The sequence below is a fragment of the Carassius gibelio genome, chromosome A1 (assembly GCF_023724105.1).
Source record: "Carassius gibelio isolate Cgi1373 ecotype wild population from Czech Republic chromosome A1, carGib1.2-hapl.c, whole genome shotgun sequence".
Classification (NCBI taxonomy): domain Eukaryota; kingdom Metazoa; phylum Chordata; class Actinopteri; order Cypriniformes; family Cyprinidae; genus Carassius; species Carassius gibelio.
The window spans coordinates 5,008,681-5,021,669 of NC_068371.1; the positions used below are offsets into that span (position 1 = coordinate 5,008,681).

A 12,989-nucleotide genomic window follows, 5' to 3' on the forward strand; every position below is an offset into this window, starting at 1 on the left:
GCTGCAGGGAGCTGCCTGAGAGCTTCTCCAAACACCGCTGTTTTGCGCTTGGTGTGAGCTTGTTCCTGTAAAGTCCCCTTTCTTTCGCCATATGTTTTTGCATTGCTTTACTTTCTTCCTTTTCTTTCACATATTCGTAGATCCGTCTCGATCTGTTCCGACGACAAAATAAATGCGCAAAAATTAAAGCGCTCTGAAAAGTTTAGTCGCGCCTCTGTGAAGTTCTGAAGGCATTGCCCCTGGCAACAGATAGCGTATCCTGCCATCAGGGCCGACCGGCTCAGACCCCTCCCAAATCAACCCAAATCGGCACGTGACTCCTCAATCTCAATAGTAAGCAGCGGCAATAGTGTTTTCAAATGGTCTCTGCTGATGGAAAGAAACGACCAGCCTCCATAGACAGTAAAAGAAATGGACACAGCGACCCCATTGGAACTCAATTGAGACAAGTGAAGCCCATTTTTAGCGTTTTTTAGCACTTCCGTTTCTGACGCGCAGACTCAAACGAAGCTTGACGACGTCAGCAACCTGTCTGACAGATGTAAATCTTCTAAGTGGCTGTGCGTGAAAACTGCCATCGTTAATCTTGCAGAGACGGCGAGCTTGAGCGGGGAGTTCTTTGGCGTGAGTGAGCAGGAGTAAGTATTCTGATTAATTATTTTGTATAGTATTTTAAAATGTAACGCCAGTACGCCATATTAAGTTAATTGCCTGCGAGCTTCTCCTCCTGTCTGTACGGTAATGCGACAGAGAGTCGAGTGGTTATGACGCAATCGTTTGCCTATTTTTTACAAAAACTGTTTCTACGAAGCCATAATGTAACATAGAAGGTAATGGAGCCCTTTATACATTGTCGTGTATCTTTAGAAATAAATAATGGACAAACGGAGTCTTTAAACGCCTCAGATGTAAAGTTATTCGCTGTCAAAGTGTCGCCAAAATGAATGGGAGTCAATGGGAATGCTAACGCAAGTGAAGTTCTGCTAAAAGATGGCAGCCCCCACCCGACTTCAACTTCCGGTCGAGTTCCTTGCCCCCTGCCAGCCTCCAGCACAATTCAGACACCCACGGACACTCCTCGACGTAAAAAAAAAGAAAAAAAAAAAGAGCGTGCTCCTCTGCGCACTGAGAATGAGCATGAGACTGGCTGCAGTTCCTCTAACGGCCGTCAGTAACGGTTAGAAATTTCAGAACTTACGCAATGCTCCTTTAAATTACATTTATTCCTGTAATGGCAAAGCCTATTTTTCAGTATCACATTCAGTGCATGATCCTTCAGAATTTATTTTGCTGATCTGGAGCTCAAGAAATAACTAATTAAACTAATAATTAATTTAATGCATCCCTTTTAAAAAACAAAACCCAAATTATAGGGGTCTTTTCACAAGGAAAGAATAAATTAATGCATGGCAACATGTTAAAAGACCAGGATTAAACCCGTTAATATCAGAGTTGTATTAAAGCAGTGGTTATTTTTACTGACAACCAATACAGCATGTGAAACTAATATTCAATATTTTATGTATGAAAACACCAATTATTATAGAAATTACATCATTCTCAAAATGGGAATCAGATGTTTTAAATCTGCCACTCAGGAGCTCTACACACTCCGTAAAAGAAGAGTTTGTGTGTCTTGCTCACTGTCACATGCAGGTCTTTGAGTTCAGCTCTTGTGACCTATATAAGAGAAGTCTGAGAAATGTACTCATGAAGGGTTTTTACTCATTTGTTTTCTCTTTCAAATGGATGAATGATGATACTCCCTCTGTTACCCATCTAATGATCTCGACTGCTGCATCTAGTAAGATTTATGCATCTAAATGTCATGAAAATAGTTTTTTTTTTTAAAGGAAAAGTCAATTGAAGTCACTTTTTTATAACCATTTTCTAATTTTGCATTTGGATTTTGGAACAACAGGCTGGATAAGTTTACTTTCTTTCTTTCTTTCTTTCTTTCTTTCTTTCTTTCTTTCTTTCTTTCTTTCTTTCTTTCTTTCTTTCTTTCTTTCTTTCAACAGTTATAAGCAAGCCTTTGAAACTACTGTAGGCTATATGCTAAAACTATAAATAGTCTTATCTTGACAGTCTGTGTGCATTTACTGTATATGTATCCGGTGTCCACTAGGGGGAGACACTATCTTTCACCCCTAAAAGTGTAGTAAAGATAATAGGAGCGATTATAGGAGTATGATTAATTGAACAGTCGCGAGCTCCTGAAAACATAACTACATTATTAATGAACTGTTTTGTCACACAATAACACGTGCAACTTTAAAAGTGCATTTTTTGTATTTAAATGGACATTCATAAGTAAACTAATAAAAATAAAATAACCTCCCTTTAAATAAAGTCAAAATGCTGTGAAAGTCAACGTTTCCAAGCGAGTTTTAAGAGTTTTTTTTTTTTTAGGAAAAAAATAAATAAAATAAAATCAACTTAGAAGGAAACGCAGTTTCAGGGCTCTGTCTTACTCCACGCCTTTTCATACAAAAGTGAATCACGCGATTATAATCAGAGTATAAAGAGCCAGTCCCTGTTCAGCTACTAAATGTGCAGGTTACGTCCGAAATAAGCGATAAGAGCAGCTATTAACCCTCCAGGTAAGAGAGCTCATTTCACGCGTTGGGATGTGTGTGTTATTTTTTTTTTGACAGCTGAAGCCCGTTTGAAATACTTGCAGACAAGTTCGCAGACAGTTAAGCGGTAAAAGGGAAATGAATCAGCCCATAAAGGCTTTTAAAAATCGGACTCATTCTGTAGGAAAGCACGGGGTTCAGATCGGCCTGCGAGTGCTGATAGTTTTGATGGAAAGAGTCGATACATTGATGAACTAAAAGTAGTTTCACATGCACGACAATTATTTCCTGCTCTGTCCGGCTATTTTGACAAAGGAAGTAGGCTACAGAGAGGTGGGTTTCGTTGATACTCAACAGGAAACGAAAGTGTTTTGGAATGTGTGAACTTCAGCCTCGAGCAGATGTCTTCACAATGGCAGGCAAACAATAGAAAAGCGTGGCGCATAGACCATGCATGTAGTTTTAACAGCTTCAATTCGATTGAGCTGTTTTAGGATGTTTAAATGTTTCTTTTTAAAAGAAGTAAATAGCTGAATCTGTTAGACACTGTGGACTATTCATAAAAGACTCGAGGCAAATCTCTTTTTATGCTGTTTGTTAAACTCTGGATTTCTTGGGAATAATTTTCTACAGATCTTATAAGCAGAGTCTCGTGTATTTTGTGGGTACATTAGTGTCATTGTGGACAGATTCAGGTGGACTGATTTGAGCAGGAGATGAGGAAAAGAAAACAGATGTTTACATTTTGTAAAAGATACACCCACAGAAGCCCAGGTTTTCACATGTTTTTTAGTTAATTAGTGTCTTTCTATGACCAAAAACTAACTTAGAGCAGAGAAACAACAAGATGGAGATTATTTGCATTTATTCGGGTTTTTTTCTGTTCTTAATTGTGTGCCCCTTGTTTGAGCAGTAATGATTCTCCTCGTGTTGTTATCCAGATGCACTGCACACTGCTAGGACACAAACAAAATGTTTATGTGTTTTATACATAAAAATCAAAATGTATTTTTTTATGGTATATTGTAGGGTTTATTATAAATGATTTATACAAGTGCTCTCATAATCTTCAATTTACGCATTTTGTGTTTTTTGATGTGTTCTCAGAATTGTGAGTTTATATCACGCAGTTCTGCCTTTATTTATCAGAATTGCGACTATAGGTCTAGCAATTGCATCACAATTTTGACCTTAACCCGCAATCGTGAGTTTGTTTCACCCAATTCTGAGAAAAAAAGTCAGAATTGTGAGTTTGCATCACAATTCTGTGAAAAAAAAAAATCTGAATTGCTAATCTGTATCCCCAATTATGAGAAAAATTCAGAACTGTGAAAAAAAAAACGTCACAATTAAAATTTTTTTTTTTTTTGTGGCGGAAACGGGCTTCCATAGAGTCGCAATTGTAAGTTGCAAGTAATCCGCTGGTGTCTGAAAGTGAGTTTTGCCATATAAATTGTTATAAATGTCTTAAATGTTAATGTTAGCTGGTAGCTTGATACGAAAACCTGGAAAAAAACTAAAACACATTCATAAATTGAATGTTAGGTTCAGTTGATCTCTTGCTGAGTCGATCAGCAGATCATCGTTAATGGACAAATTATGTGAAATCCTGTGCTCTAGAAAATTCTCTGATTCCAGTCTTGTGGCAACAGTTTGGGAATGGGCCTTTTCAGTTCCAGAATGAAAAATCGGATACGGGACACTTTTAAAAGATGATGTAAGTGGGTCGTCAAAAAAATCGGATATAATCAGAAAATCGGATTGCATCAAGACCTGCAAGGTAATTGCAGCCTTATTAGTGCACACTGCACAGGAGCATTTACTGGGGAATATCACGCAAATGCACGTATCTGATTCATATCCGATTTATTACCACATATGAATGAGGCCTGAATCCGATCTGAGAATATCAGAGTCCATGTGGTTTTTTCCTGCTTACACGTTCACCGGTCATATCCGATCTGTGCCACATGAGAGGAAAAAATCGGAATTGGGTCACTTGAACCATGCAGTGTAAATGGGGCCAAAGAGTGGTCTATATAGAAATAGTTTCCTGAATCTGGAGTAGAACCTTGACTAGTCTGTACAAAGCCCAGAGCTGGACCTCACTGAACACGCTTGGGGTGAATTGGAATGCAGACTGTAAGCTAAAGGCCCACCACCAGCCCACCATCAGTGCTCGTCTTTACTGTGTCTGAATTAGAGCAAATCCCTGCTGCAGTGTTCCAACACAGTGGAAAGCCTCACTTCCCAGAGAAGTGGAAGTTCTAGCAGTCAAGCAAAGAAGTTGTTCTTAATAATGCCTGTGGTTTTTAAAATTCAATGTCAAGCTCATGGGCGTAGTGTTTAGGTGTCCACATACTTTTAGCCGTATGTTAATAGGAACTTAATCTAAATTTTTTTTAGACCATTCATCGTATCATCTTCAGAGCTCCTCGGGATTTGTTGATTTCTCACTGTGTCTGTCTGTGAAAAGAGACATTAATAAATCATAGCAGATGAATTATGGATTGAAGTGAATACAGCCTTGGTAGTTCTATATAAAGGATGGACTGCTGGATTATAACATCATTGTGAAATGTGTTTATAGAAAACGTGCATTGAAAAGATGTGCATGATTTGAAGTGTGTACAGCATGCTTTATTTTTTATTTATAAAACATTGTGTTACTGAATTTACTATCAGGTATTATTTGATTTGACATCCTATTTTCTTCTTGATGTATACATTGCTCTAGTCTTTAATGTCACATGATCTTCAGAAATCAGTTTAATACGCAGATTTGGTGCTCAAGAAACATTTCTTATTATTATCAATGTTGAAATCTGTTGTGCTGCTTAATACTTTTATGAAAAATGCAGTACGTGATTCTTTGATAAATAAAAAGTTCTAAAGTACAGGATTTATTTGAAATAGTCTTTTGTAACACTATATTGTATATGTCTCTACTGTCCCTTTTGATCAATTTAATAATAATAATAAAAAAAAAATGCATATTGACCTCAAACAAAGAAAAGTTGAATCTCCAAAAAATGAGAAATGGCATCCGTTGTGATGTGTCGGAGTTATCTCATCATAACTTTAACTAGCAGCCCCTGCTCTGCTAGTTTCCTTCTGATCCTGTACGGCTGCCGCTAACACTGGACAGATGTGCAGCCATTATGGTTCATGTTTTCCTCCATGACAGCTCTTGACTAATCTGTCCCAGCGGGCTCCGCTCTGCACCTCTGCTCTGCGTGTTACATACAAAACACTACCTAATGTATGCATTATTGTTCAGCACAAACTGCCTCTTTCAGTGCTTGCTGTTCAGACATATTGTATTCATGCTAGTATTTTGGTTAACTAAGGCATCGTTCCCCAAATTTTGGCTTCCATCTTAGAAGTTAATGGATTTTATGCAGTTTTTATTTCATACGCACATAATTTGCTTGAGTGGTTTTTATTCATAGGTCACTGCAGCAGTGGATGTACTTCGTCCTCTGGAATCAGATTCATTCTCTCTCTCTCTCCCGCTCTCCCATTTTCTCTCTCTCTGATCAATTCAGCAGGCTTTAAGGTGACCTTTGTGGAGGAATGTCGGTGTGTTTGGCCCTCTGCATTTGTTCAGTCATCAAAAAGGTGGTTCAATACAGCTGACACTCGCTCAATAGGCCCTCTTTGCATTGCACAGACTGTATTTCACAGGGCAATCTGAGACTCTGTGGCTTTCTTTATGATTTTTTTTATTTTATGGATTGCTTGCTTGTCAGGGTTGGGTTGAAAAATTCAGCCCTGATTATTGTTGCACAAATTAAGAAATTCTAAAGATGTTTCTCAGACATTAGGCCTTGTGGTTAGAACATATTCTTGGACGAATGGTGCTGTGGTTCTCATGCAGGCAGTGCAGGTTTGAATCTGGCTTGCATTTCCTGATACTGTTCTTGCCCTCTTTTTGTATTCTTTTCCTGCATGTATCATTTACAAAGATGTCAAAAAAGTGTGGCAGTAAGCAGTTAGTGCATGTGCTCCACAACATTGAGCTTTGGTTCTCATGTGGGCAACTTGTGTTCAAATTTGCCTTGTACATAATATTTTACGGTTATTTGAACTAAAACTGAAATAGCTTTATGGTTTTATACGCTGCATGTTTCGAAGTATAACGTGGCACTGTGTTCATTTAAATTCGAGCAGTATTTAAAGTTTTTCAGAGCAGCTCTGTTTACAGTAAATACTTCTCCATATGAACGCCATCTCTGCTGTGAGTGTGGGACACTTATACAGGGAACTACACTAACCTTTTCCACTGGTGGTACTTGCGCTACTAACTTTTTCAGTTACTGGCGCAAAACATGATTTGGTCGCACAAATTATTTATAGTAAGCCACTCTGGATAATAATGAAACTGTATTGCATACAGATGTCCTTTTTATTTTACTCGCCATCTTTTAAGCCACATGCCTTATTGTTTTTTTTCTTACAGTACACAGTTTTGGTACCTTAACCCAGGGCCGTAGCTGGGGTTAGAGGGGCCCTGGTGCAGGTTGTGCAGTGGGCCCTGTTTAAAATGGTTTAATTTGTACTGTATATTCATTCCATTTATTTAATTATTTGTGCTATTTACACAATGTTGAAATTTTTTTACGTTTGTTTTTAATTTAAAATAGCACTGCATAGTCTTCACTGTAAAATAAAATACACGATCAAACCAAAATGTATTCAGACACCTTCAACATTTCTCACATTATCACAGTTTATTTGCTGTAGTTTAGAAATTGGTAATAAAATATGACAAGAACTCGGGGTTAAACTGTGTCAAAACAAATTGCTCTTGATATCAAGCTATCTTGATGTCAAATAACTTTGATAGAAAGATATGTAATAGAATCAAGCAAAACTTCAGATAACTGTCTGTATGACAAACAACAAAACGACAAACGCATTGATTATAATGATACACATCCGATTTCTTTCTCAACTCTTTACTTTCACTTAAGACATAACCAAAGACTTTTTCGAACACACTTTCCAAGACGGGTATTTTAACATATTTTGTATGTATCTGTTATCGGTACAAAACCAAGAAGACTTTGAGATGCGTCTCTGCTTGCTTCCTGAACACCAGAACACCGCGGTGCTGGATTAAGCTCTTTCGCTTTTCGCTCTTTTTTTCTGTTTATTTAAACTGCGATTTGTATTTGTTCGTTCAGGTGCAGGAGGATGCGAATGTCCTGAAGGAGAGCTCGGTTCAGTCTTGCTTTCCGTGAGACGCGGCTCTCTCGTGCACACCGATCACAGCGCGCGAGTAACCAGCTGCTCAGTTCAGCTTTCCCGCATCTTGTGTTTGAATGTTTTAAACTCTTTTGAATGTTTCAATTGGCAAGCCAACTTGATGTGTTGAATGCTTGGAGCACGTTATAAAACGTATTCTTAAAATACACATTTCTGTTTTAATAAATGCTCATATTAAAATCATAGCATAACAAATAAGTAGGTACAAAAATAATCAGTGATACAATTGCGACCGCATAAAAATAAGGGTCGCAATGGCATTTCAAAAGGTTGCATATGCAACCATTTTGGTCGCAGTGTAGTTCCCTGTTATAACATGGATTTAGGAACACAACATGCACCAGCCATCTTCTCAAGCTTGTTATAAGCACATATAAACCAACAACAAAAAAGGCAGTGTTCCCACCACCTCCTCCATAAAAGCTTGTTCGTTTAACGTTTTAAAATGAAACACAAATAAAAAAGTGTATTATCCATAAATTACATTTTCCATCATATGGCTTGTTTTTAAAGCTCATTGTTTCATTTTCAACACTGATTTGCTTATATATACATAAATAAAGGCTCATGGAGTTCAGTAATTGTAGGATTACAAATCATTATATTGTGATCTGTGTGTTAATTTGTTAATCGCCGCATCTCAGCGGATTGTGGACTGAAACGCAGACAAGGGACAGATGATAAAAGACGGCAGGGAGCTGTCTAAACACACCAGTCCCTGTCAGCACAGATGGAGGCTGAATGGCAGACCGAAAGAGGAAAGGGATTTTCTTGGCTTTAAAATCTTTCTTTTCTTGGCAGAGCTCTCTCTTTGCTGGTTGTGAAGGTCCAGGGGAGGAAAATTGGCTTGTCTGAATCACAGATGGTCTAAGTCTTGGTCTACACACACACACACACACACCCACACACACACATGCAAACTTTGAGTTTTTAGTACGCTGTTGAAGTTCACCCTTCCTTTTTCTCTCCTCCCTTGTTTGCCAGTAATGTTTGTCAGCTAATCTTGTCATCAAATGGGTATTACACAAGTGTGTCTGTCAAAATTACGCTCGTACTGTCATGCAAGTTGACCTCGCACCACAAAAGTTTGACCTCTGAGTACTTGTATTCCGAAAAGTGTTGACTCTGTCACTGGATTCTGCATGTGAACATATGGAGAGCGAGCAGAGCATGAATATGCACACGCATGCACACAGTGAGCATATGAAGGCCTTGTCTCCGATTTCAGATGACATCGTGACACTATGTTGCCAGGCAGCTTTTTATGCACACCTGTACTATCTTTATTAATTTATTTCCCCAGCAGAAAGACATGTGAGGTCCCAGCTGACACTATTATCAAAGGGCTAAAATTCTTGAAGTTCTTAATTTCTATTCTTGAATATAATGAGTGTTACATTTCTGATATATATCATTTATTATATGTACTTACATTTCCTTTTACAACTCCTGTCCCATGGGTTCATAGTATAGTAAAGTGTCCTTTGAAATTTCGGTAATGTACTGTTTTATGAATACTGCTCTTTGCACATACCATATTTTCCGGACTATAAGTCGCACTTTTTTTTCATAGTTTGGCTGGTCCTCCGACTTCTTCTAGTCAGGTGCAATTTTATTTATCAAAATTTAATTTGACATGAACCGAGAGAAATGAACCAAGAGAAATAAACCAATAGAAAACATTACCGTCTCCAGTTGCGAGAGGGCGCTCTATGCTGCTCAGTGCTCCTGTAGTCCACACTGAAAACATAGAGCGCCCTCTCGCGGCTGTAGACGGTAATGTTTTCTCTTGGTTCTAAATAAATGCGACTTATAGTCCAGTGCGACTTTGTTTTTTTTCCTCCTCATGACGTATTTTTGGACTGATGCGACTTATACTCAGGTGCGACTTATAGTCCGAAAAATATGGTACTGTTTTTAGCTACACTGTAAAACCCGACAAGTTAACTTAACTCAAATCGTTTGAGTAAACCGATTGCCTTGACTGTAATACCTGACAAGTAAACTTAACTCAAACGGTTTGAGTAAACAGATATCCTTAAGTTATGTTAACTCAAACCGTTTGAGGAAACCGATTGCCTTAAACCATTTAAGTTGAAAAAACTAACAGTTATGAGTACTCTGAACTTAATTCAGTTGAGTTCACTGAAAGAAGATATACATTGCAATTAAGTGATTAAGTGATTAATTGAGCTTTAGTGATGAACACCTGCTGTTAACAAACAGAATTACTGAAGAAAAGAGAGAAAGGAACAACAGCTGACTTCAGACACAGCCTCACTCAAACCTGACAAGTTATGTTAACTCAAACCGTTTGAGGAAACTGATTGCCTTAAACCATTTAAGTTGAAAAAACTAACAGTTATGAGTACTCTGAACTCAATTCAGTTGAGTTCATTGAAAGAAGATATACATTGCAATTAAGTAATTAAGCGATTAACTAAGTGCTGATTGAGAATTAGTGATGAACAGCTGCTGTTAACAAACAGAATCACTGAAGAAAAGAGAAACACAAGAACTACTACAACTGACTTCAGACACAGCCTTAGATGAAATCAACTGAAATAAAATACATGAAATCTCTCAAGATCTGATTAAACAACCCCACAAACAGCATCACCAGCTCCACTTATTAATAACCAGACTGACTTTATTTCTGTCAGACGTCTACAGAAGATCTTCTTGAGAATGAACTAAGGTTTAGATGTTGATTTATTGTTTCATTTGAAGTAACCATGTTAGAGATCAGTGTCTGCTTTAGTTGGGCTCTTGACCCTTGATTTCTGTCTTAGTCTTTTCTCTGGCTGTTATAACCGTGTGTTTCTAAAACACATTTGTTGTAACTCAAAAGACCAGAAGAAATGCCATCAGGTGTTAACCTGTACCTAGATGTAGGTTGTTATACTTTATATAGGTGATGATAATTATTCATTATTATTCACAAATATTGATCTGTCTAATCGGAGTCTAATCTCTGATGAAACAAATGTGTAATTAGTAGAAGAGGACCTAATAAAAATGACACTAAGAGCCAGTGATTCTGTGATAGTTAATATAAAAATGACTTCATAAACATTTTGTACACATACAATTTGTCTTCTATTCCAGTAACTGGTCAAACACAGACATCAATAATCAGAATATGAACCTCAACAATGGTGACAAAAAAACATGCTGCAATGCATGCTGGGTACTATTGTAGTAAAAAACTCATCCATGGCGCCCAGCATGCTCTGCAGCATTTTTTTTAAAATTTTTTTATGGTCACCATTGTTGAGGTTCATATTCTGATTATTGATGTCTTTGTGTGACTGTTTGACACCGTAGAAGACCAAACTGTTTGGAAAGTCTTTGTATTAACTGCTTATTACAGAACCACTGGCTTTCAAATCACTTTTACTATAATAAATCAAATTACACAACACTTATTTCATCAGAGATTAGACTCCTAACAGTTCAATAATTGATGATTATCATCACCAATATAAAGTAAAACAACCTACATCTAGGTACAGGTTAACACCTGATGGCATTTCTTCTGGGCTTTTGGATTACAACAAATGTGTTTTAGAAACACACGGTTATAACAACCAGAAAAAGACTGAGACAGAAATCAAGGGTCAAGAGCCCAACTAAAGCAAACAGTGATCTCTAACATGGTTACTTCAAATGAAACAATAAATCAACATCTAAACCTTAGTTCATTCTCAATAAGATCTTCTGTAGACGTCTGACAGAAATAAAGTCAGTCTGGTTATTAATAAGTGGAGCTGGTGATGCTGTTTGTGGGGTTGTTTAATCAGATCTTGAGAGATTTCATGTATTTTATTTCAGTTGATTTCATCTAAGGCTGTGTCTGAAGTCAGTTGTAGTAGTTCTTGTGTTTCTCTTTTCTTCAGTGATTCTGTTTGTTAACAGCAGCTGTTCATCACTAATTCTCAATCAGCACTTAGTTAATCACTTAATTACTTGAATGCAAAGTTTTAAAACTTACAGGGTTTAAATCAAGGCAATCTGTTTACTCAAACGGTTTGAGTTAAGTTAACTTGTCGGGTTTTACAGTGTACTAATAGGGAATGTAAGCATATTCAGTTACAGGGTATTTCAAAAACTAAGAAAGTAATCGAAATGTTCATTTTAAATACGTGAAAAATTCGTGTCAACATGTATTTTCAGTGTTGCCAGTGTGTGGTTTTATTTCTGAAGGATCCTGTGACACTGAAGACTGCAGTCATTTAAATCACCTTTCTAAAATATATTCACTTAAGAAATGTCACAGTGTTTTTACTGTAGTTTTGTTCAAATAATTGTCTCTAACAGATACATACAATACAAAAGAATGGATGGAGTAGTCTGCAGCCACACAGAAAGAAAAAGCAATAGTAAACTAATGCAAATGATGGAGATGAATGGAACAATTAAGTTGGAGACAATGACCAATGGAAATTAAAGGGCAGATAAACTGAACTGCAAAGTCAACATTTACCCGACTGTTTCTTTTCTCTAGCACACACGCGTCATTTATGCTCATCGTTGTAGTGTGCAGGTCAGACCCCAGGTGTACACGTTCTCGTTCTAGTTCTCCTGGACGAGATGTGCACATGCATTTCCCTCGCGGCTGATAGAAGAGAGGAAACCTGAATGATCTGTTTATTTACAGCATGAGGCAGCAGAACTATTTATGATCCTTAAGCGATAAGCTTTCGGGAGACTCGTAAAAGAGAAGTGTGTGTGTGAGTGAGGCTTGACTCAAGTAAGGCAAGACTAGGGACAGGAATATTTATTTGTTTATCTTTTGAGGGAGAGGGACATTGTAGGACTTCAATATTCCAGGGTGTGCTTTATGATCTCTTGAAGGTCTTTAGGGTCTAGAGGTTTCCAGCTTGTGTATTAATTTTATTTTAAGACCTTTCTGTTTATCCCCTCTTTGACGGAAAGCTGATCTCCAGCTCTTATCCCCAGGGTCTTCAGCTCTGCTGCTGTGCGTACGGTTTATCAATACCATAAAACTTAAGCTATGAAATATTACGAGTCTCATCAAGGACCAATCTGTCTCTTAGGAAACATATGTGCCACACACACACACACACACACACACACACTTCCGCGTACACTCAAATACACCATTCACACCTTACA

The 12,989-nt window shown here is 37.6% G+C and overlaps 1 protein-coding gene across 1 annotated transcript in view; it reads left to right on the forward strand.

Annotated features, from left to right (window-relative positions):
• The first annotated feature begins 2,481 nt into the window (after positions 1–2,481).
• The window catches only part of klhl5 (kelch-like family member 5), a 53,186-nt gene continuing 42,678 nt past the window's right edge, over positions 2,482–12,989 (forward strand). The window contains exon 1 of the mRNA XM_052566483.1: positions 2,482–2,603. The gene's annotated coding sequence lies outside the window, so the exon portion shown is untranslated. The remainder of the gene's footprint in view (positions 2,604–12,989) is intronic.